We start from the raw sequence: 23707 nt of genomic DNA on the forward strand, positions 1-23707 counted from the left end.
CCAAAACGGCGCATTGGATGCGCCCTAAACGCCGCGACGTTTATGGCGCATCCAGTGCGCTGTTTTTGGCGCAGCGGGTGCACCGTTTTCGTCACAACCGGTGCGACATTTCGCGCACCGTGCGGACGAGAAACTTAGCGTGCGGATGAGAAACTTAGCATGTGAGCACTAATTAGCGTCCGCAAAGTATGTTTAGGCGTGCTAAGGGGCTTTTCACAAGCATGCTAACAGTTAGCACTGCTTTGTGAATCAAGCCCATTGTATTTATTCATTACCGGGTGAAAGAGTTCACTTCCCGACTGACATCAGGAAGTGAAAAAATGAATAGCTCTGCAAAAGCGGTTAGAAAAGCGCTTTACAAAAAAATCACTAATGCGCAGGTAAGCGCTAGTAGGCGCTAAAAAAAATTGCACACAAAAACGCAAGCGCTCGCGATTTATGATGTGAACAAGGCCTTAGTCAGTATTAAGGTCCGTACACACGCCGGACTGCAGGCAACGACGGGTCCGTCGTCACCTCCCGCTGGGTGGGCGTTCCAGTGACAGTCCGGCGTGTGTACAGTCTGTCGGCGGACTGATACGGCTGTTTCTGAGCCGTATGATACGGCTGTTTCTGAGCCCCCCTGCATACATTACCTGTTCCGGCCGGCGCGAGTCCCCTGGTCCACTGCTGTCTTCTTCTCTGCCTGGTCCTGGCATCTTCTTCGCATCGGCTCCCGGCTGGCATCTTCTCCCATCACCTTCCGCATCACACATCCGGCATTCGCGTATAACTTTCGAGCGCCCTCTATTTGTACTTCCGCTGTCACTGCAGTGACACAGGAAGTTATACACTGATGCTGTAATGCGGAAGGTGATGGGAGAAGATGCCAGCCGGGAGCCGACAGCGGTGGCTCGCGCCGGCGGAGCAGGTAATGTATCTCCGCTGTATTGCGTCGGTCGTCGGGCATTCGAACGCCGCTATCGACGCACTCCCGATCCGCTCCCGACCCGAGAAAAATCTCCCGCACGGATGGATCGACGGGAGTCGACGGGAACGATGGATTTCGGACGGAAATCCATCGTTCTGTCAGCGGTGTGCGCGGCGATTTCAAGACCGTTTCGATCACTGTGATCGAAACGGCCGTATTTCGGCGGGAAAATCGTTAGGTGTATGGGCCCCTTTAGAGGTCTTTCTGTGTCTCGCTACTATTCAGTTTCAACGGTCTTATAATGCACAAACAGTATCCCTGTTCAGGAACTCCTTGTTTTTAGAACACTTTTTAAGTGGACCTGAACTCTTGCACAGGACAGATGGAAAACATAGAGAAATGCATCCTGCATGTATTTAGAGAGTTTAGCCTCTCTAATTTCCCCTCATTTGTGTCTAATCACAAGCTGTAATTTATTCTCTTCCCGGTGTTACCTGATGGCCATGGCAGATAAGCTCATTTGAAAGCACAGGTGTTAACAATACGTCTGCTTCCATTAAAGCAGGAAGAAGAAACAGCGTTGATTTATTATAGGATTGCGTGGCTCTCCTGCTGATTCACTGCCTTTTTAGGCCAGTGGGACACTAGGCCAATAATGAAAGTCTATGGGCCGCATATAAAAACGCATATATGTGCATTCTACAATGTGAGTTGCTGCATCATTCTAAAAAATTGTGTAAAACGCACGTTATTTACAGTATCTCAATGGAGACGCAGAGGATTGTGTTTTTTATGCTTTTTTGTGTGTTTTTTTTAATATGATACTGTATTTTACTCCATTGATGAAGGGAAATATTGAAAAATGCAAACTCAATTCAAAATGATAAAACACACAGTGCAGAAAACACATGGGCCTTGATTCACAAAAGCGTGCTAACTTAGTTAGCACGCCTAAAAGCTTTGGGCGTGCTAACTTCAGTGCTAAGTAGTTAGCACGCCCACAGCTTTTACTTATCACGCGCAAAGTTTAGTGCCGCGTAGTGCGCATGGAACAGCGTTGCACGGTGCGACGATTCAGGCGCACCCGGTGCGACGTTATAGGCGCATCTAGTGTGCCGTTTTCGTTCCGCGCGCACCGCTTGGTGCTAAACTTTGCGTGCGATAACTTAGCTCACTTAGCTTAGCACGCCCTAAAGTCCTTTTTGCGTGCTAAGGGCCTTTTCACAGGCGTGCTAACACTTTGCACGCTTTTGTGAATGGAGCCCATGGTTTCCCACACTGCCTAGTGTGCTCCAAGCCTCAGCCATAGACCCTGAACAATCATGTAGATGAGATGTTTCCAACTAAAATCTGACTGGATTAGCCTCATGCTTGTTTCCGGTGTGTGATTCAGACATTATTGACCAGAAAAGTCAGCAGGCAACTGGTATTGTTTAAAGAAAATCTGTAAACTCAAAATCTTCCCCTGGAGGGTACTCACCTTGGGAGGGGGAAGCCTCAGGATCCTAATGAGGCTTCCCACGCCGTCCTCCGTCCCTCGGGGGTCTCGCTGCAGCGCTCCGTACAGCAGTGATGTAAATATTTACCTTCCCTGCGCAGGCGCTGTGGCGGCTTTCGGCTCCGAAATAGGCGGAAATACCCGATCGCCGTCAGGTCTGCTCTACTGCGCAGGCGCAAGTCTCCGGCGCCTGCGCAGTAGAGCGGACCCGACTGAGATCGGGTATTTCCGTCTACTTCGGAAGCCGAAAGCCGCCACAGCGCCCCCACTGGAGCCTGCAAAGGTAAATATTGGACTAACAGTCGGGTCTGTCGGGCGGCTGTTCAGAGGGCTGCTGCGAGACCCCCCTGGGACAGAAGAGGACGGAGAAGCCTCATTAGAATCCTGAGGCTTCCCCCACCTGAGGTGAGTACCCCCAGGGGAACTTTTTGAGTTTACAGTGTCTCTTTAAAGAGAAACCGCAACCAAGAACTGAACTTCATCCCAATCAGTAGCTGATTCCCCCTTTCCCATGAGAAATATTTTCCTTTTCACAAATGGATCATCAGGGGGCTCTGTATGGCTGCTATTGTGATGAAACCCCTCCCACAGTGTGATGTCAGGACCATGGTTCTGACATCACACTGTGGGAGCCTTGTTGCATTGTGGGAAATAGCAGCTGTTTACAAAAAAGCAAGCAGCATCTCCTGTCACTGACATCACCTGCCAGCAGTAAAAATGTCACCATTTGATAAATGTCACAATGTAAATCAGGGAGAGGAAAGATTTTACAATGGGCAAACACTGATTAAATAATTTATACATAATTATTGTAAAAATAATCACATTGTTATTACATTATTTTCCTCTTTAAAAGGAAAAAAAATATGGCAGCCTCTATGTCTCCTTTTTAAACAAAAGAGCTAACATTTAGATACATATGCTTCTTTCTGAACTAGTAGCATCTTTAGGTCTGTTCCCGAAGGTTGCCTTTAAGTACACAATTAAAATATAAAACAACTTGTGTGGAAATGGTATAATATATATTACAATGTTGAATAAAAGTGCAAATACAATTTGAGCTGCTTTTTACAGCTTATTGTAATGTGAATCTTATTAATAATTTGTGGATTCCAGGGAGTGAGCAGAATACTATGACATCACCAGAGGTCAGTCTTGAGCACAATACCTTTCAGAAACTGCACTCTGCCTGAAACCAATGCAAGTGTCTATCTGCTTCTGGCTGTTTGCTCAGCAGAAACTCTCTTTATTGTTCAGAGTTTCAGAGGAACAATAGTAAATAGACCAAATAAATCTATCCCAGCAGATAGTGATTCTCCTTTCATCTAACTGCACTGAGTTGTGTGGTGAGTCCATAAGGATAAGCAGCATTCCACAAACTACCTGCAAAGTGTTCCTCACTGCTCCAGACTCGGCATAATTTCACACTAAAGGTGCATATACATTTAGCGACGTATGTGCAGATCGACCAAGAGCCAGATCTCTCTGATCTGCCAATACACTGCAGACCGATCCCCGATCGATTTTAGCATTAAATCTCTCAGGTATCGGCCTTGTGACACCGCCGATTCCATCTGCCTGGCAGTCCCACAAATTTTAATGTAACCTCTTTCCTGGTGCCTGCGCATTGAGATCTCCCCCACCCTGCGGGCATACACGGCTCGTTTTTGAGCCATTAAGATGGCTCGATAGATAATTTCCGAGATGTCCGATCTCCTGCCCGATCGTTTCGCTGCTCGATTCCGGATAGCAGTGAATAGAAAAAGATAAGGAAAACGAGCGGAAGATAAGAGAATTGACTGCGAAATCGAGCGGCGAAACAATCGAGCGGGTGAATCGAGCAGAAAAATCGAACCGTGTATGCCCAGCATTAGATTGTAAGCCTTTGGCAGGGTCTACCCCCCTAATTAGTGTGTCCTTTTGGATCTTGCAACCCCAGCTGTGTCACTCTTCTCATGGACTAACTCAGACTTGAATTGCTGGGTCTCTGTAAAATCACATGGTCATGCATCTTATACCCTGTTTGCATGTATAACCTTGTGCTATGCTGTATAACTGTTTGCTACCTCTCTGCCTGTCACCTCTTGTTTACAGTGTAGCATCCCTATTTATTTAAAGCGTTGCCTAATTTATTGGCGCTTTATAAATACAATAAATAATAATCTCACCTGTCCAGCTGCACCAACTCCTGGTCTCCTCAGCTGTCTCCACCGAACCCCACCATCACATTGAGCGCAACCACGTGGTGGCAGGTATGCCACGTGGAGCATGGGTGACGTTACACACGCATCTGGTGGCACTCGGGGTAGACAGCGGTGGAGACTGGGAGTCACCGCAGCTGGACACGGGAGATTTACAATGCATGGGCACCTGGGGAAGGGGGAATATTTACATTTGGGGGAACTGCAAAAGATTGAGAAAGGCTGCTCTAGATTGTAAGCTTACAAGGGCAGGGCCCTTTAGCTACTGTTTCTTGCTATTCTCTGCTGGTGTAAGTAAAGAACGATGGAGGCAGCCTTTCCTGGATTCCCTTTAAAAATTATACTCTGCCTCTATTACTGTTCCTATGGAACCTCATTTACTATGGCAACAGACAGACATCTTGACATCTCCGTGCGCAGAGGTGATGATGTGTGAGTGTGCGTCCCTTGATGATAGAACGAGAATTCATAAAGTGATTTCCAGCTATTGCAATGTTGGGGTGATGGCTGCAGTCAGTGGTGTAGCTAGAAACCATAGGGCTCCATACCAAAATTATGGCTGGGGCCCCCCAAAATAATTACAAGGCACCTTTGCCCCCCCCCCCCCCCCACACACACACACACACACACTCACACATGCTTTAGGTAGTCAAAGATGCCCCCAGAAGTAGGCAGCCCTCCAGCCCTGTATAGGTAGCCAGAAATGCTCTCTGTTATAGGTAGCCAGAGGTACCTCCAGTATTAGATGTCCTTCCAGTATGGGTATTCAAAGGGGCCCCAAATGTAGGTAGCCAGAGGGGCCCCCAGTATTAAGTAGCCAGAAGTGATGTGGGTTAACTTCTCTCCTCCACTCTGCTCATGCAACTCTGCACCCCAGGGCATCTGCCACAGACCCCCTTATCGCTGCCAGCCATTACCACTGGGCCCCGCTTGGCTATGGACCCCATAGCAGCTGCTTTGGTAATCACACTACCCCACTGGCTGCAGTGCTTGCCAGCCAAATACTGTAGCTGCCAAGTTTGGTGAGATGGCATCTCATTATAGATGATCATGTGCAAGAGACACTGAGCATGATGCACGAACCTACAGTAATATTTCCGTGCACAAGCAGTGAAAGGCAATAGTACCTGGGTAATGCGAGCATTGTTAACATTATGTTATTATTATTATTAATATTTATTGTATTTATAAAGCACCAACATATTATGCAGCGCTGCACAATAGATAAATGGGTTATCATACAAGGTAGAACATACAGGAAACTCACAGCAAAACAAGATCATGCAAATGATTTGATAACAATACAGTGTCATAGGTCAAAAAAGAGACTGTTCTAGTCCACAAGAGGGGTGATTGTCATATTGCATAATCAGGCTGGAAACACTAGGGAGGAGGGCCCTGCCAGAGGCTTACAATCTAAAGGGTGGGGGTGGCAACAAAAAGTGCATCTTTTGAGTGGGTGTCTCATGCTGGGCATACACGAGTCGACCCGGTGGCTCGGTTAGCCGCCAGATCGACTCCCGCCGCGTCCCCGCGGGCGGCCAGATCGATTCCCGCTCGTCCCTGCGGGCGCTCCTTGTCTTCCGCTCGATTCCCCGCTATTGTCCGCCCGTGGGGATCGAGCGGGTAATCGATTTGGCGGGTCATCGGACCTGTCAGAAATTATCAATCGAGCCATCAGCGGCTCGATTGATAAGTAAGGATCCTACCGTGTATGCCCAGCATAACAGAACATATTATGGTGCTGGTGTAGGGGGGTATGCGAGCATGAAACGGTGAGTCTTGAGAGCTTGTTTGAAGGTATTAAAGGTGGGGGCGAGTCTGATGGCTGGTGGGAGCGAGTTCCAAAGAGTAGGGGCAGCCCTGGTGAAGTCCTGCAATCATGCATGCGACTGGGATATGCGTGGTGCGACTAGGCGCAGTTCATTGGACGATCGGAGGGGGAGGGCGCCGGGCTGGTATGTGCCTGTGGACCAGATCAAAGATGTAGGTCGGGCAGGTCTTGTGCACTGATTTGTAGGCCAAGCACAGGATTTTGAAATTGATCCTAAAGCTGATGGGGAGCCAGTGTAGGGCTTTACAGAGCAGAGTTGTAGAGGCGCTGCGATGAGAAGAATGTATTAGTCTGGCTGCCGCATTCATTACCAATTAAAGTGGGGCAGTACGGTTAGAAAGGAGGCCAGACAAAAGGCCAGACAATACCTGAATACAAGAAAGACCAGATCATGCAGCACAGTATGAGTACAAGGTAATGCTTAGTCACTGGAGGGGAGCATGGAGATTAGGCAAGTTAGGTTCACTCAGATGCATAGCATGGGTTCACAGTAATGGAGGTGCATGATCAGGTAGGACACCTAAGGAGGAGGACCCTGCCCAAAGGCTTACAATCTAGAGGGAGAGGTAAGGACATGAAAGATAGGGGACCAGAGTTCAGCTGTGGGTTTAGAGCACTTGTGAGGGGTAGTAGGCCAGAGTGAAAAGGTGAGTTTTGAGGGCCTTCTTGAAGATGTTGAAGGAGGGGGCTGCCCTAATGGGTGGAGGTAGGGAGTTCCATAGTGTTGGAGCAGCTCTTGAGAAGTCCTGGAGGCGTGCATGGGACTGGGTGATGCGGGGGGCGGTTAGGCGAAGTTCATTGGAAGAGCGAAGTGAGCGGCTAGGTGTGTACCTCTGAGTAAGATCGGAAATGTAGGTTGGACAGGTTTTGTGGACAGATTTGTAGGTCAGACACAGTATCTTGAATCTGATTCTGGACTGGATAGGAAGCCAGTGGAGGGATTCAAGGAGAGGATCCGCCGTGGGGGAGCGACGGGAGCAGTGGATAATTCTGGCTGCCGCATTCGTGATGGACTGCAGTGAGGCTGTTCGGGTCATAGGGAGACCAGACAGAAGGGCATTGCAGTAGTCAAGGCGGGAAATTATGAGGGCATGGATGTTACAGATGTTATGAAGGTGGAAGTTGCAGGACTTTGTGAGGTTTTGGATGTGGGGAGTAAAGGAGAGTGAGGAGTCCAGGGTGACACGCAGACAGCGGGCTTGAGAGGTAGGGTGAATGGTAGTGTGGTTAACAGTGACATGCACATCTGGGACATTCATGGATGGCCGGGGTGAGAAGATTATAAATTCCGTTTTGTCTAGATTTAGTTTCAGGAACCTAGCGGACATCCAGGAGGAGATGGCTGATAGGCAGGAGGAAACCTTGTCCATGGTAGTGGTGGATATGTCAGGGGTGTGGAGGTAGATCTGGGTGTCATCTGCATACAGATGATAGTTAAAACCCATGGAGGAGATAACCTTGCCAATGGAGGAAGTGTATAGGGTGAACAGTAGGGGGCCAAGGACCGAGCCTTGGGGGACTCCCACCGAGAGGTGGTTGGGGGTGGACGAGGACTCATTGAAGGCGGTCATGAAGGAGCGGTTGGAGAGGTAGAATGAAAGCCAGGTCAGGGCGAGATCGTGAATGCCCATGGACTGATCAAAAGCTGCTGAAAGGTCAAGGAGGAGGAGAATGAAGTATTTACCTTCAGCTTTAGCTAAGGCAAGGTCATTGACCACTTTGGTGAGTGCAGTTTCGGTTGAGTGGGCAGGCCGAAATCCAGATTGCAGCGGGTCTAGCAGTGAGTTGGCATTGAGGTACTGGGTCAGGCGTTTGTGAACCAGACGTTCAAGGAGTTTTGAGGCAAAGGGGAGGAGGGAGATAGGGCGGTAGTTGGAGGGTAGCGAGGGGTCAAGGGAGGATTTCTTGAGCAGGGGTAGTACAGTGGCCTGCTTGAAGTCTGAGGGGAAGGTGCCTGTGGATAGGGAGAGGTTGAACAGGGTAGTGAGGACTGGGGCCAATTCCGTGAAGTGAGGCTGGAGTAAATCAGAAGGGATGGGGTCGAGGGGGGAAGTAGAATGGGAAGTCTGCAGTAGGTGTTTGACTTCCTCGGTGGTAGTAGGAGTGAAGGATGTGAGGGGAGGATAGGGTGGAGGAGGAGCTGGTTGGGAGGGGATGGGAGGGGATTGGAGGTGAAGATTGGAGATTGGATATTTCCTGACGGATGGAGACAATTTTGTTGGTGAAGTGGGTGGCTAAATCTGTGGCAGAGAGGGAGGAAACGGAGGGTGTGGGGGTGGGTTTAAGCAGAGAGTTGAAAGTGGCAAAAAGATGCCGGGGGTTAGAAGCTTATGCTCCAGTGAGCTTGGTAAAGTAATCCTGGTTAAGTCTAGTTTTCCTCCATTTCCGTTCAGTGGCGCGTGTTTTCCTCTGGAGGTTGCGAATATAGGTAGTGCACCAGGGCTGGGGGTTAGGGGGTCGGTTGCTGCGAAATATTGGTGGAGCAGCTTTCTCTAGGGCTGATGAGAGAGTTTGGCGATACTGAGCTGCAGCAAGATTAGGACAGTTTAGGGTGGGGAGAGTGGAGGAGAGGGCATGGAGGGGGTCAGCAAGGACGCTAGGGTTGAGCTTGCGTAGGTCTCGCTGCCATCGACCATTAGTTTGGAGGTGCCTTCCGTGAGGAGGTTGAAGGTGAGAAGGTGATAGTCTGATGGTGGAAAGGGTGCGATGTCAAGATCTGCAATGGTGGTGGATTTAGTGAATATAAGGTCCAGAGTATGACCTGCAGTGTGAGTGGGGGTGTTGGTGTGTTGTACTAGTCCAAGTGAGTTGGCAATGGTGAGTAGCCGGGTCACAGCGGAGTGCTGGGCTTCATCGATGGGAATATTTAAATCCCCAAGGATGATGGTGGGGAGGTCAGAGGAGGATGTGAGGGAGCCAGGAGGCAAGGTCATCAAGAAATTGTGGGGTGGTGCCCGGAGGGCGGTATAAGACCGCAACAATGGCAGGGAGGGGGTGTGTACGCACCTTAAGGGTCCATTCACAGTGTGCATGTTGCCATACTATTGCAAAAGTTTCTGCGTGTTAGCATGATAGCCAAATATGCAGCTATTTAAACAGACTGCAGTGAAGTCAAATGAACGTGATTTGCATGCTCACTTTGGGACTGTGACTCAGGAAGGGTAATTCACTATATAGGCAAATGTGGGAGGGGGGGGGGGGGAGCAAGGGTTTACAGCTGCCCAGAATCCCCCCTCAGACCAGGGCCAGTGCAGTGTCTGGGGACAGGCACAAGTTAGGACAACAGAATATCTACAGGTATCCTGCAGCTCACAGCACTTCCCCCTTTCTTTTTCTGCTACAGGTGACCTTGGATGGAGCAGCAGCGTGTGTTCAGACCATGGAGTAGCAGCGTCTGTACAGAGCATGGAGCAGCAGTGCGAGTACAGAGCATGGAGCAGCTCTGGGGAACTAAACAGTCAGGTATGAGCACAGCCCTGTGCCCTGCTGGGTGAATGCTTCACTTTCCCCTTCATTACCAATGTCGGCTTTCCTCATTATTATCTGTATCCAAACTGCTCCTGATCGATCCCGTTGTCAGTCGGTCAGACAGGGAATTGCATTATGTGTACCCAGCATGATGTCCTACCATATTATTATACTGTATTGTGCGTGGCTGAGGGAGCCCTTTCAGAATCCCCCCTTGAAAATCCTGGGTTTGCCCCTGCACTAAGCTAGTTACCCATGTGAAGACTGCAGAAGATGGATTGGGGAGCTTCCAGCGACCCGCGATCTGACTACTGCTCGTTCCCTGATCCATCTTCTTCAGTGGGTCCAAACATCGGCACAAGGCGGTTGCGATGCGATTGAGGTACTTTTGCCTGGAAGGCTATGGTGATCGGAACAATCGTTCGCAACAGCTGGGGCCATACTGGGGCTGGATTGCAAATGACCAGTCGGAGAGGACAGTGTAAGATCCGCTTTGGTGGTCCATTGAGGTACATTTGGGGTCCAAAGCAACTAGGTTTCCCACCACAGGTTTCAAAGGGAAACGCATCCGCTTATCTCAATTCTCTGCCTTCTTCACAAACAAGGTGTCTGCCATCCATGCCAGCATTACACCAACAACATCAATTGACCACTGGACTTTGCATATGCCTACTGCTGTACGACCATGGCAAGTCTTTGACACTCTGAGTGAAGAAGATTTTGGAATTCTCATCCAAAGTCTCCACCCCACTACCTGCGACCTGGATCCTGGCTTAACTGGATCCTTAATGCAGTGCCCAGAGTTGATCAGACCAGCACTTCACAAAATAACTCAGTGCTCCTTGCAAAGTGGACTGTTCCAGAAGAACTAAAGAAAGCAATCATAAAACCCCTCTTGAAGAAACCATCACTAGATCCTGATTCTGTGACCAGCTACAGACCTGTGGCAAACTTACCATTCCTATCAAAAGTTATCGAGAAAGCAGTCGCCAACAAGCTAGGCGCTTTGAGTCCGCCAGGAGAAAAGCGCTATATAAGTGTTTGTCTTTTTGTCTTTAGAAGCCAGGCTTACAAATAACAACATTTTTTATACATTTCAGTCAGGATTCCGGAAAAGGCACTGCACTGAAATGGCTTAAAGGTCCGTACACACGCCGGACTTTAGGCAACGACGGGTCCGTCGTTGCCTCCCGCTGGGTGGGCGTGCCAGCGACAGTCCGGCGTGTGTACGCTCTGTCGTCAGACTGATACGGCTGTTTCTGAGCGATCCGCCGGGCGGATCGCTCAGAAACAGCCGTATCAGTCTGACGACAGAGCGTACACACGCCGGACTGTCGCTGGCACGCCCACCCAGCGGGAGGCAACGACGGACCCGTCGTTGCCTAAAGTCCGGCGTGTGTACGGACCTTTAGTCCGAGTAATTAATGATCCACTTACTGCAAGAGACAAGGGTGATTGCTCAATTCTGATTCTTCTTGACTTGTCTGCAGCATTTGATACTGTGGATCATGAAATACTAATCCAGCGATTGAAGAATTACTGTGGCCTAAGGGGTGCTGTTCTTAGCTGGTTTCAGCCCTTCCTATCTGGCAGGACACAGCAAGTATGCCTGGGCACACACTACTCTAATCCAGTCCCACTTCCCTATGGAGTACCAAAGGGTTCTGTGCTATCACCATTACTTTTTGCAGTCTACATGCTCCCACTGGGCAAAATAATCCAGCACTATGGCCTAGGATACCACTGTTATGCAGATGACACACAACTGTATCTGTCCTTCAAGCCTGACATCCAAGACCAATCAGCATCCATCAATGCGTGTCTAGTTAATTTACAAAATTGGATGAACACCAGCTGGTTGAGGCTGAACTCTGACAAAGCAGAGGTGTTGGTGGTAGGCGGGCCACACATGATGGATAAAGTCCAAAACGCTCCCCACTTCAAACTAGCAATTGGGAGAGATACCGTACAGTATAAACACTATGTGAGAAACCTTGGGGTGATCCTGGATGGAAATCTAAAATGAAGACAGCAGGTATCAGCTGTCGTCAAGTCTTCCTTCTCCCATCTAAGAAATATAGCAAGATTCAAACACCTTATCCAAGCTGAAGACCTACCTGCCCTGGTTCATGCATTTGTATCCTCCCGCCTGGACTACTGCAATGCCCTGTTCATCGGATCTACAGATAGGGTTCTGTACTACTAGTTGTAAGGGACTTACAACTAGTACAGAATGCTGCAGCCAGACTCCTAGCCAATGCCCCCCGCAGCTCACACATCTCCTCAGTACTGCAAACTCTCCACTGGTTGCCAGTAAAATGGAGAATCCATTTATAATCTGCCTGCGATTCAAGGCTCAACATCACATGGGACCCAAATACATGGCGGATCTATTGGAACTTTATGCCCCTCCATGCACCCTCTGCTCTGCCAATAAGATGAATCTGGCCTTTTGCAGGGGCGTAGCAATAAGGGGTGCAGAGGTAGCGACCGCATCGGGGCCCTTGGGCCAGAGGGGCCCCGAAGAGCCCTTCCTCAACTACAGTATTCGCTCTCTATTGGTCCTGTGCTCATAATAATAACTTCTATAGATACTTTGAATAGTACTGATCATTAACAAGCTGTTCCTCATCCCCTTCTTGCACCTCTGACACTGTAGTTGACATTGGCAGATTTTGGTTCTCTGTATCAATTGTTATGTATAGAGTGCTTGGGGGGCCCCACTGTAAAACTTGCATCAGGGCCCACAGCTCCTTAGCTACGCCACTGCCTTTGAGACTGCATAATGCAGGGTCACAGCACTTTGAGTCCACAGGGAGAAAAGCACTATAGAAATATTGTTATTGTGATCTGGTAAAATCCTGCAGGTCGGGACTTTGCATTGCTGTAAAACATTGGAAAGGCAATTGAATGTAAACAGTTCCTAACGTAACATAGGAACTGTTTGCGAATCCGTTCCTCCGCTGATGTCCTATCCAGAAAAAGTAGCATTATTCCCTCATGTGGACTGAGCCTATTTGCCCAAGTGCAGTGGGTACAGGATGCACTGAGTAGGATTTCAGCACTTAATTGACATCAACAAGAATTGTTTCTTCAAATTTGGTCCAGCAAACCAAATTTAGTGATATATAATTCAGGTGATCTAATAACCAGGTCGATCTGTACTGTGTTACTACCGTAGCAATCACAAGGACAGGCAGAGATTACTACCAAAACAGAGACTGGCCCTATACAATAGAGTTGGGAGCTGCTCATACTCTGGGATGTACATCAGGGACAAGCATCCCCGAGACTGACAGCTCTGCAGAGGTCACTTCTTCTCAGTACAATATTTTAACATTGCATCTGTCCAAGAACTGTGATCTCCTACTGAACTATAGCACTTCCCTAATCCCTACAGACGTGAGAAACGACCACCTGTTCTGCAATACAGTGTACAGTGCACTCCTGACTCCAAGTTTGCCTTGGTGGGCGTGCTCGCACGGAGAGGGGGCGTGGCGCTCTCTGCTCTAGATGGCACTCGTGGAATGAAGCCTGGAAGAAAGCCGAGGGGCGGGGATGATTGACCTGTGTGAGCGTGACTGGCCGCATAAACCGCCTGTAGATGGGCGTGGTCACCGAGTGCTTGGGGCAGGGAGGAGGCGGGGCAGAGTGGGGGGAGGCGTGTCTGGGGCCGCTGTGCGGAGTGGGGAGCAGCAGCGGCGCCAGTCAGGCAGAGGAGTTGCGGACGGCCGGTTGGATGCTGGCTAGTTGGATGCTGTTGCTTTTCTCTGCTTGGGACCGTTACGGGAGCTCCGGGGGAAAGAGAGTGACGGGGCCCTCGGAGGGATGCTGCAGCTCCGCTCTATGGGTAATTCTGTGATTGCTGCTCTGCAGGGAGAGTGTGCTGGAGGGTTTATGGCCCTGCATGGAGACCCCGGTGGATCACATGTGTTAGGAGCCTAGAGGCCAGTGGACTGTTTATCCACAAGTAACAATTCCTTGAGTAGCTACAAGTGTCAGCATGCCATGCCAACCCAGTGACTGGATGTGCTGACACTTGTGGTTCTATGGCAGAGGAAGGTTGCAGGATGCCCAATTCTGGATCGATTCAGTATGTTGAATTAAGATGCCCAGACCCTTATTGATTTTATTTTTTCCTGTCAATTTTTGGCATATTTGATCACTCGAAGGAATCTGCTAGAAATTGATGCATTGTCATGGCAACCTGATCAGGTGGCCACTAACGATCCAATCTTTTTTCATCCAATTTTAGCAAATCTATGTAGTATCTTCATACTACATAGATTTGCTAAAATTGGATGAAAAAGATATTCATATACACAGTACAGTTTTCCATCAGATCAACAAATCTATCAGATAATTTCCAACCGGTCCAATTGGATTGCGATACATTTTGCAATATATTTTGGGTACTTATCAATGCAAAATTGATCAGAAACAATTTGGACATCTACACACAATGCAACTTTTTTTTTTATCAGCTCACCAGTTAGTCTGGTGGAAAATTGAACCGTGTAGATGAGGCTTAAGGGTAAATTGAGTCTATATATTGTGGCAGATAATTTAGGCAGTCTCTTATTTTACATAGAAATGGTAAGATCGGATCAGTAGTGGCCATCATTTAGATTGATCCCTCTCTGATCAGATTCTGATCTGATAGGGGTCTCTCTTTTGGCCACACTAGGGACCATCTACAAGTCCACTAGCCTGCGATTTGCGATTTGCTTCTGATCGCAAATCGCAAGGTACATTAAACTAATGGAAACTGCAGCAGCAATTTCCATCAGTGCGATCCGATTGCGATACGATTTTGGTCAAAGCTCAAACGTCGTCCTGCCGCGTTTTGTATGCGATTGAGCTGGACTATAATGAGTATAGTATCGCAATCGTGGAAATTGAATTGCATTTCATAGTGGAAAAGAGCCCTTACGTGGCTGTTTTGCTCTGCATGAGCCTGGAGGTGGTGAGGGTGAGCTGTATCTTTGCACAGGGCTAATCAGATTCAGAAAGCTAATTATTACCTGACAGTCTGATACATTTATAAAGTTGACAGGCAATTAATTATTAGGTTTCCAAGTCTGAGTAGCACTGTGCAAGGTTCCAGTTCATCGCCGGCTAATTGTGGTTACAGCATAGCAAAAAAAAAAAAAAAAAAGCAAAGAATTTGAGTTTTTGATTGTATCTGTAGTTTTGAAAGTCAGGCAAGTGTCAGAGTTGTGGTACCTCTAGAATCAGCGGGTATTTGTATGGTGCGGAATTGGCTGTCTGGCTACACTGAAACCCTCTCAGTTGGGTAACATAGCTTTACAAGTTGTACCGCTGATCCTGTGTGTGTCTATGGGGTCACTTTGTTTGAACTTTGGAGCAAAGTATGTTGCTAATGGTTAGCAGTGATTATGCTGTCGCACTGTGTTAAAAGAGAGCTTGGGCATGTCCTGTGTGACCATCATGTCATTTATGGGCCATTGTCATGGTCTGTGGCTGTCAGTATATGGACTTGTCAGTGGCAGGTGTAATGAACATATTTCACACGTTAGCGATGTGTCGGAAACCTTAGAAACGAATAACAAGATAGTTTTCTGCTGCTCAGACTGTTTAGTGCAACTGTACCATTGGGACGTCCAGAATGTTTTCCCATCTGTTAGCTCGCTTTGTGATGTGATACGTGCTTAGCTGAAGAAGGCATTCCATTATTTTGTAGAGAAAAGGGAAAGTTCACTTTTTCGCTGATACTGTCCAATAGCAGATATATGCGCTTATGACAGTGACTTATCCTGACTCTTTCTGTATATTTGTTTTACTATCCAAAGCGATTTGTAAGTCTGTTTTGTAGCTTATGGATAGATGTTAGTCTGCACTTATTCTGATGAAGGGGACCCTCCGCGGCCCCGAAACAATTGTCAAATTGTGTTGACACCTGCATTAAAGAATTCAATTACTTCAGCATTAAGATGAGGTGTGCAAACTTACTTTGGATGTATGCTTTATGAATAGAGATGGTCAATGAGCTTCTAAATCCACCTTGCATACAGATTCAATGCTAATTATATGCAGCTTGGAGTTAAACCAATCGTATGCACTGCCTGCTGGTTTTGATTGGTCCAATTCCTAGCTGCGTGCAGTGTGGAATGGATTGCAAGCCAGAATCTTGATTATGTGCTCTTATGGCTATTGGGCTGTGTATGACTGGCCTAAAGTTACCCACAAATAAGCCTGCAGGAGCTGGCATGGGTTGGCTGAAGTATAAACAGCAATGCTGGGTTTTGCTAAGCAAAGACGCCGTGGAGATTTGAGACTATATCTTAAGCATTGCGGGTCAGGATCTTTACCCCGAAAGTAAAATCTAAAGCTGGCCACTAACGGTCCAATTTCTAGCGAAAAATTGTTGAAACGATCAGAAATTTTGATCGGATTGGTTGTAAATAATCTCCATTGGTGGACACAATCGATTATGAACGAGTGAAAAAAATGTCGCCCGAATGAATTTTCGTCGAACGAAAATTTGGATTTTCTTGGTGGTCGTGATAGATAGGAAGCAATGATTGGTTAGTTGATGGTGTAGTGAACGATTTTTCATCCGATTAGAATTTCTGATCGCTCGAACGATTTTTCGCTAGAAATTGGACCGTTAGTGGCCAGCTTTATTGGTTAGTCATTTCTGTGTCTGAACCTTACCGTTGTAGGAAGTATACCTAAGAATCCAGGATTTCTAGATATTAGTTAAATGACCACTCCAGCGAAAAAAGTAAGTTAAAATCTGACAAAACCGACATGTTTTGGATTAGCCCATCTCCTCATGGGGGATTCTCAGCATTTACTGGCCTATCGTTTTTTTGTTCAATAGTTCAAAACCTGTTGGTTCTGTCAGAGTTTAACTGCTTACTTTTTTTTGCTGGAGTTGTACTTTAACCACTTTACCGCCAGGGGCGTAGAAACACGTACCGCCCCTAGTGGTACCACCGCTGTCCGCGCTCCCGCTCGTCCGTGTGCGCGCTGCCGCACGCTCGCCCGGAGATCAATGAAAAGGGAAAAACAGTTCCCGTTTTTTGATCTCAGCCCCCAGCAATGATCGGCTGCTTCTATGAGAAGCAGTGCGATCATTGTGAAAAAAAAAAAAAAAAGTTTCCCAACAGTTTCGCTTACAGGTCGCATGGACAAAAAAAGTACTGTGGCCATCTTGTGGCCAAATAGTAAAACTACACCCAAAAACATTTTTCATATATAAATACCTAGTTTTACATTATAAATTAACTCATTACCTCCCACACTCCCCAATTTTTTTTTGTAATAAAAAGAAAAAAAATTACAATAAAAAAACAAAACAAAAACAAATAGTTACCTTAGGGACTGAACTCTTTAAATATTGATGTCAAGAGGGTATAACACTGTTACTTTATAAACTATGGGCTTGTAATTAGGGATTGACGCAAAACTGAAAAAAAAATGCACCTTTATTTCCAAATAAAATATTGGTGCCAAACATTGGGATAGGGGCATAATTAAAACGGTGTAATAACCGGGACAAATGGGTAAATGCAATACGTGGGTTTTAATTATGGAGGCATGTATTATTTTAAAACTATAATGGCCGAAAACTGAGAAATAATGCATTTTTTCCTTTTTTTTATTATTCTTCCTGTTAAAATGCATTTACAGTAAAGTAGCTCTTAACAAAATGTACCACCCAAAGAAAGCCTAATTGGTGGCGGAAAAAACAAGATATAGATCAGTTCATTGTGATAAGTAGTGATAAAGTTATAGACGAATGAATGGAAGGAGCGCTGAAAGGTGAAAATTGCTCTGGTGGTCAAGTGGTTAAAGTGTAACTGTCGGGCATAAAATCAAAAATCAATTCTTTATTTTTATCTGTTAAACAAGTAATAAGGATGCTAATCAGGCAGTCCAAAAGTTAAAATCTTTATTAGTTTACTTGTTTATTAATGGTCATTCCCCAGTTTACCTGACTCTTATTTGGTACATTGCTGCAAAAAGGAAGTTGCAGGGCATGCTGGGTTGTCCTGTTTTGCTTCCGTACATTAGTTACCGTAAGTCTGAGGGGAAATAAAGAAGCAAAAAAAGACAACCCAGCATGCCCTGCAACTTCCTTTGTGCGGCAACGTACCAAATAAGAGTCAGGTAAACTAGGGAATGATCATTTATAAACAAAAAAAGTAATAAAGATTTTAACTTATGGATTGCCTGATTAGCATCCTTATTACTTGTTTACCAGATAAAAATAAAGAATTGTCTTTTGATTTTATGCCTGACAGTTACACTTTACATCTATGAATGTGTGATAATATATAAGAATCTATAGAACGTAATAAAAACTCTGCATACCGTAGTACAAACCATTATTGTGTTGAATGAAGTGGTAGGCTAGCTATGAATGGTAACTACATTGATCGCTATTTGGCAGCATGGGTTGAGCAGGCTTATGTGTATTGTACAGGCCTGTCAGGGGGCAGTTGAGTTGATTGAGAGACAGTATCCTGTCCACTGTGTGCAGCATTTGTATTTGCGGCATCTTTCATGTTTAACAAGTAAGTTATTTAAAGTAAACACATGTGTCTACAAATGAATATTACATACTTACCTCACCATCAGTTCCGCTCACCATTTTCTTCTAACAACGATGCCTTTCAGTTATGATAAAATTTTGTCAGAAATGAAATATTTCAGTTTCTGTCGGTTATAGATCAGCTGCTGTCAGTTATAACTGAAAGGACAACTAATGTGGAAGGTAATGTCTTTGTTTACCTATGGCTCAATTGGACAATTATTACAGTCTAATTGAGTGCTGACGCGGTTACAGGGTCAATGCCATTTTTAAAATGGAGGATGGAGAATTCCATTGATCACAGTGGACAAACAGGAAGCGGGAGAGGAGAAAGAGATTAATGAGTAGACTCTGCGGGAGGTGAGTATCACCTGTGTATGGTTATTTTGACTTTTTTTTTTTAATGTTCAGCTCAGGTTTGCTTTAACATTAGAACAAATAAGATCAGAAATGTAATGTTTTTAAAAAGTTGTTTCTGTAAGGCTCATGCATACCTCAGTCTTTTGTTGTTGGAAATAATAATTTGATTGTTTCAGGTGATTGTGTGGGTACAGGTGTCCCTGCACTCTGGTCTTTGGTAACTGAACTTGCTGCAAAACTCTACCCACCTGTTATTTCCTGCAGTACTGTAGTTTGTTGCTGCTGGTCTTTTTCCCTCTCCGTAGAACAGAGCAGGCTGCTCTACAGAGAGCGCTGATCTTTGTATTTGTTTGGGGATCGGTTAAGGTGTGTATGGGGCTAAAGATTCCCCATACACACCTGTGTACTACTATGTACATAGTCTTTTACAGACTCAGTGCAGCTTGTGTGTGTCTCCCATGTAATCTTGTGGGTTTATTGCAGGTACACATATTCCCTCCACAGTGTGGATATACGCATATGGTAATTGTCTCTAGTGTGTGAAATTAAGCTGGAATTCCTTTAAGGGCAGAGACTAATGTGAAGAATTTTTCAAGGGTATCTGCAGAACTTCATGGAATGTTTCTCTGGTCTGTGGTTAGTAAAATAAATACTTATGAATTCATAGCTGTGCGGTCCTTGCAGAAGTAAATATAGGCGCAGTGTGGAGTGAATTAGTGTTTTGCTGTGATCGCCTCTGTCATTGCAGGAAGAGATGTTTCTTGTGAACTTCCTTTATTGCGCTAGTCTCTGATGCACTGCTGGGGACTGAGCTGCTAGTCTCTGATGCCCTGCTGGGGACTAAGGCCCGGTTCACATTAGCGGTGGCCGTCCGGAATCGCCGTGCCGGAGCCGGACCGCTTTCGGAACGGACGCACGGCATGGCAATGAAAGCCTATGCGTCCGTTCACATGCGTCCGTTCTGCCGGACCGGATCCGGGCCGGATCCGGACTCCGGCGTCCGTTCCAACATGCGCTATTTTTTGGTCCGGCTCCTCCGGCAGCCGTATCCGGAGCGGAGCCGGACTGCACCATCCGGCCAATACAAAGCAATGAGAGCCGGAGAGCGCACAACACACTGGCTACAAAAACCGGACGTTCTACCCCACTTCCTATGCATTTTGGATGGGGACCACATGAGCCCAGCGAAGAGTGGGGCAGCAGCGATTTCATGCTGGAGCTCTTTTTGCCAGCAACATGTCTGATATGTCTGAAGGAGGCGAACAACAGAGAGAATTCCCAGGTTTACGAGTAAAAAATGCCTGGATCCATGGTCCCAACTGCAGTCTCTGTATCCACGGATGGTCTCCACACGTCCACCTGTCTCCAACAATGACCCCAGACCCTTCTGCTGACCTCCCAGACCCCAGGTAATTAAAAGGATGTTATCTCCTTAAGAAACCGGATTCGGACCGCAACCGTACCCGTGTTCACACCGCACGGAAACCGGATGCAAACGGACCGGATCCAGACCGGATCCGGATAGGAACCGTACGGATCAGGTCCGGTCCGGATACGGTGCGGTCCGGACATCCGGTGCGGTTTTTACTAAACCGCAAGTGTGAACGGGGCCTTAGAGCTGCTAGTCTCTGATGCACTGCTGGGGACTGAGAGCTGCTAGTCTCTGATGCACTGCTGGGAACTGAGAGCTGCTAGTCTCTGATGCACTGCTGGGGACTGAGAGCTGCTAGTCTCTGATGCACTGCTGGGGACTGAGAGCTGCTAGTCTCTGATGCACTGCTGGGGACTGAGAGCTGCTAGTCTCTGATGCACTGCTGGGGACTGAGAGCTGCTAGTCTCTGATGCACTGCTGGCGACTGAGAGCTGCTAGTCTCTGGTGCACTGCTGGGGACTGAGAGCTGCTAGTCTCTGATGCACTGCTGGGGACTGAGAGCTGCTAGTCTCTGATGCACTGCTGGGGACTGAGAGCTGCTAGTCTCTGATGCACTGCTGGGGACTGAGAGCTGCTAGTCTCTGATGCACTGCTGGGGACTGAGAGCTGCTAGTCTCTGATGCACTGCTGGGGACTGAGAGCTGCTAGTCTCTGATGCACTGCTGGGGACTGAGAGCTGCTAGTCTCTGATGCACTGCTGGGGACTGAGAGCTGCTAGTCTCTGATGCACTGCTGGGGACTGAGAGCTGCTAGTCTCTGATGCACTGCTGGGGACTGAGAGCTGCTAGTCTCTGATGCACTGCTGGGGACTGAGAGCTGCTAGTCTCTGATGCACTGCTGGGGACTGAGAGCTGCTAGTCTCTGATGCACTGCTGGGGACTGAGAGCTGCTGGTCTCTGATGCACTGCTGGGGACTGAGAGCTGCTGGTCTCTGATGCACTGCTGGGGACTGAGAGCTGCTGGTCTCTGATGCACTGCTGGGGACTGAGAGCTGCTAGTCTCTGATGCACTGCTGGGGACTGAGAGCTGCTAGTCTCTGATGCACTGCTGGGGACTGAGAGCTGCTAGTCTCTGATGCACTGCTGGGGACTGAGAGCTGCTAGTCTCTGATGCACTGCTGGGGACTGAGAGCTGCTAGTCTCTGATGCACTGCTGGGGACTGAGAGCTGCTAGTCTCTGATGCACTGCTGGGGACTGAGAGCTGCTAGTCTCTGATGCACTGCTGGGGACTGAGAGCTGCTAGTCTCTGATGCACTGCTGGGGACTGAGAGCTGCTAGTCTCTGATGCACTGCTGGGGACTGTGAGCTGCTGGTCTATGATGCACTGCTGGGGATGCAAGAGCTGCTGGTCTCTGATGCACTGCTGGGGACTGAGAGCTGCTAGTCTCTGATGCACTGCTGGTGGCTGGGCTTTTGGGCTAACATTTTAGTGTTTTCTTAGGTGATCTCAAGGCTCGTACACACGTGCAACTTTTCCTCCCAACTATCGTCTAAACTTGGTCTGTTGGATGATAGTGTGAACATGTAACCAGTAGACATGTGACTGATAACTGGCGGTTTGCCTGATCCAACAGGCGGATCAACTCGCACTACTGTTGGACTTATATCGGGTAGTTGTCCCCCTTACGTGTGCAGTATGCAAATTAGTTGGTCGTTCACTTGCATAAAAAGTTGCGCAATTGCTTTGCGGTAATGTCGTTGGGTTGGTTGTGTGGAAAGTTGCACATTTGTACGAGCCTTTAGAAATGGTTTGTTTTCATTCTGTAGAAAAAAAGTGAACTGTCTCAAAAATCTTAAAATTTAAAAAGCATACAAATAAGTACATTTCTTCCAGAGTAAAATGAGCCATAAATTTCTTCTCTCCTATGTTGCTGTCACTTACAGTAGGTAGTAGAAATCTGACATTACCGGCAGGTTTTGGGTTAGTCCATCTCTTCATGGGGGATTCTCAGCATGGCGTTTATTCTGTATAAAGACACTCCCTGAAAAAGATTTATACAAAGATGCTGACCAGCCTCCCATGCTCACCGAACACTTTTTTTGGGCAGTTGGACGGATCAACTGCCATTAACTAAGTGCTTTTAAAAATGAAGAAAACCATGAGAACCACCCCCATGAGAAGATGGGCTAGCCCAAAATCTGTCAGTAATGTCAGATTTCTACTACTTACTCTAAGTGACAGCAACATAGGAGAAAAGTAATTTATGGCTCATTTTACTCTGGAAGAAACATACTTCTTATTTGTGTATGATTACATGTATTTAAAATTGTAAGATTTTCGCGACTGAGGTCCTTTAAATGTGCCTTGGTGATTGTAACTTTTACAGGAGAATCCAGTGTTCAAACTAAACTTGAGAGCAGACAACTCTGAAAGAAAATTTGCTTTTTGCTCTAGCTTTGAGGGGAGTCACGATTCATTCTCCTGGCATTGGAAATGTTGAGCAGTAAGGGGCGGAAGGTTTACCTCAGAAAGCAGAAGTTGATTGGTTGCCCATTTTCAGGAATGACAGGATGGACAGATAAATCATCTACCAATGAATGTCTTAGCAGTGGCTGCGAGTACTGAAGTCATGCAGTTCCTTTAAACGTCACCCAAGACAACCTTTTGTGATTAAGCAGTTTATCCACGAGTACAAATGTGAATAAATAACCTCCACCAAGGACCAAAGCAGGTACCAGAGAAACATACATCAAATAAGTGCACCAGAAAAAAAGGGTGTGGAGTATAGCCGAAATTCTAAAATATTGTCTAACAATTTTTTTATTGTTTACATATTGGAGATACAGTAATAAATACGGTATTATAAAGGGTCCTGTGTGAAGCCGAAATTGCAAAATATTGTCTATAAAAATAAAATATATTTACACTTGTAATGAGCATTGTAAAATGCCTGCGGTGCTACCAAATAAAATATGATCAGTGAGACATACTTTCGATTGAAAGTATGCTTCACTTTAGGGGTTACTGCGCAAGTCTTCCAGTGACACGCGCTGCATGCAGTGCGATAGCCCCGTAGGCCTATTATTATATTGTACCAATATCTTCCGCAGTGCTGTACAGTGTATATGTATGTATGTATGTATATATGTACGTATATATATATATATATATATATATATATATATATATATATATATATATATATATATATATATATATATATCTATATATATATATCTATCTAACTGTCCCTCAAATAGGCTCACAATCTAATCCCTACCATAGTCGTATGTCTATATATGGTGTAGTGTATGTATTGTAGTCTAGGGCCAATTTATGGGGAAGCCAATTAACTTATCTGTATGTTTTTGGAATGTGGGAGGAAACTGGAGTGCACGGAAGAAACCCAAGCCAAACACTATGCCACCGTGCTGCCCTATCACTACTTCTGTGATGGGATGCATCGGTTTTCGGATGCGCAACGTACCCCCCTCCCCATT

The 23707-nt window shown here is 46.7% G+C and overlaps 1 protein-coding gene across 1 annotated transcript in view; it reads left to right on the top strand.

Annotated features, from left to right (window-relative positions):
- Window positions 1–13602: 13602 nt before the first annotated feature.
- The window catches only part of ARHGAP29 (Rho GTPase activating protein 29), a 206883-nt gene continuing 196778 nt past the window's right edge, over window positions 13603–23707 (top strand). Inside the window, exon 1 of the mRNA XM_068239772.1 lies at window positions 13603–13761. The gene's annotated coding sequence lies outside the window, so the exon portion shown is untranslated. The remainder of the gene's footprint in view (window positions 13762–23707) is intronic.

The sequence above is a fragment of the Hyperolius riggenbachi genome, chromosome 6 (assembly GCF_040937935.1).
Source record: "Hyperolius riggenbachi isolate aHypRig1 chromosome 6, aHypRig1.pri, whole genome shotgun sequence".
NCBI classification, from domain to species: domain Eukaryota; kingdom Metazoa; phylum Chordata; class Amphibia; order Anura; family Hyperoliidae; genus Hyperolius; species Hyperolius riggenbachi.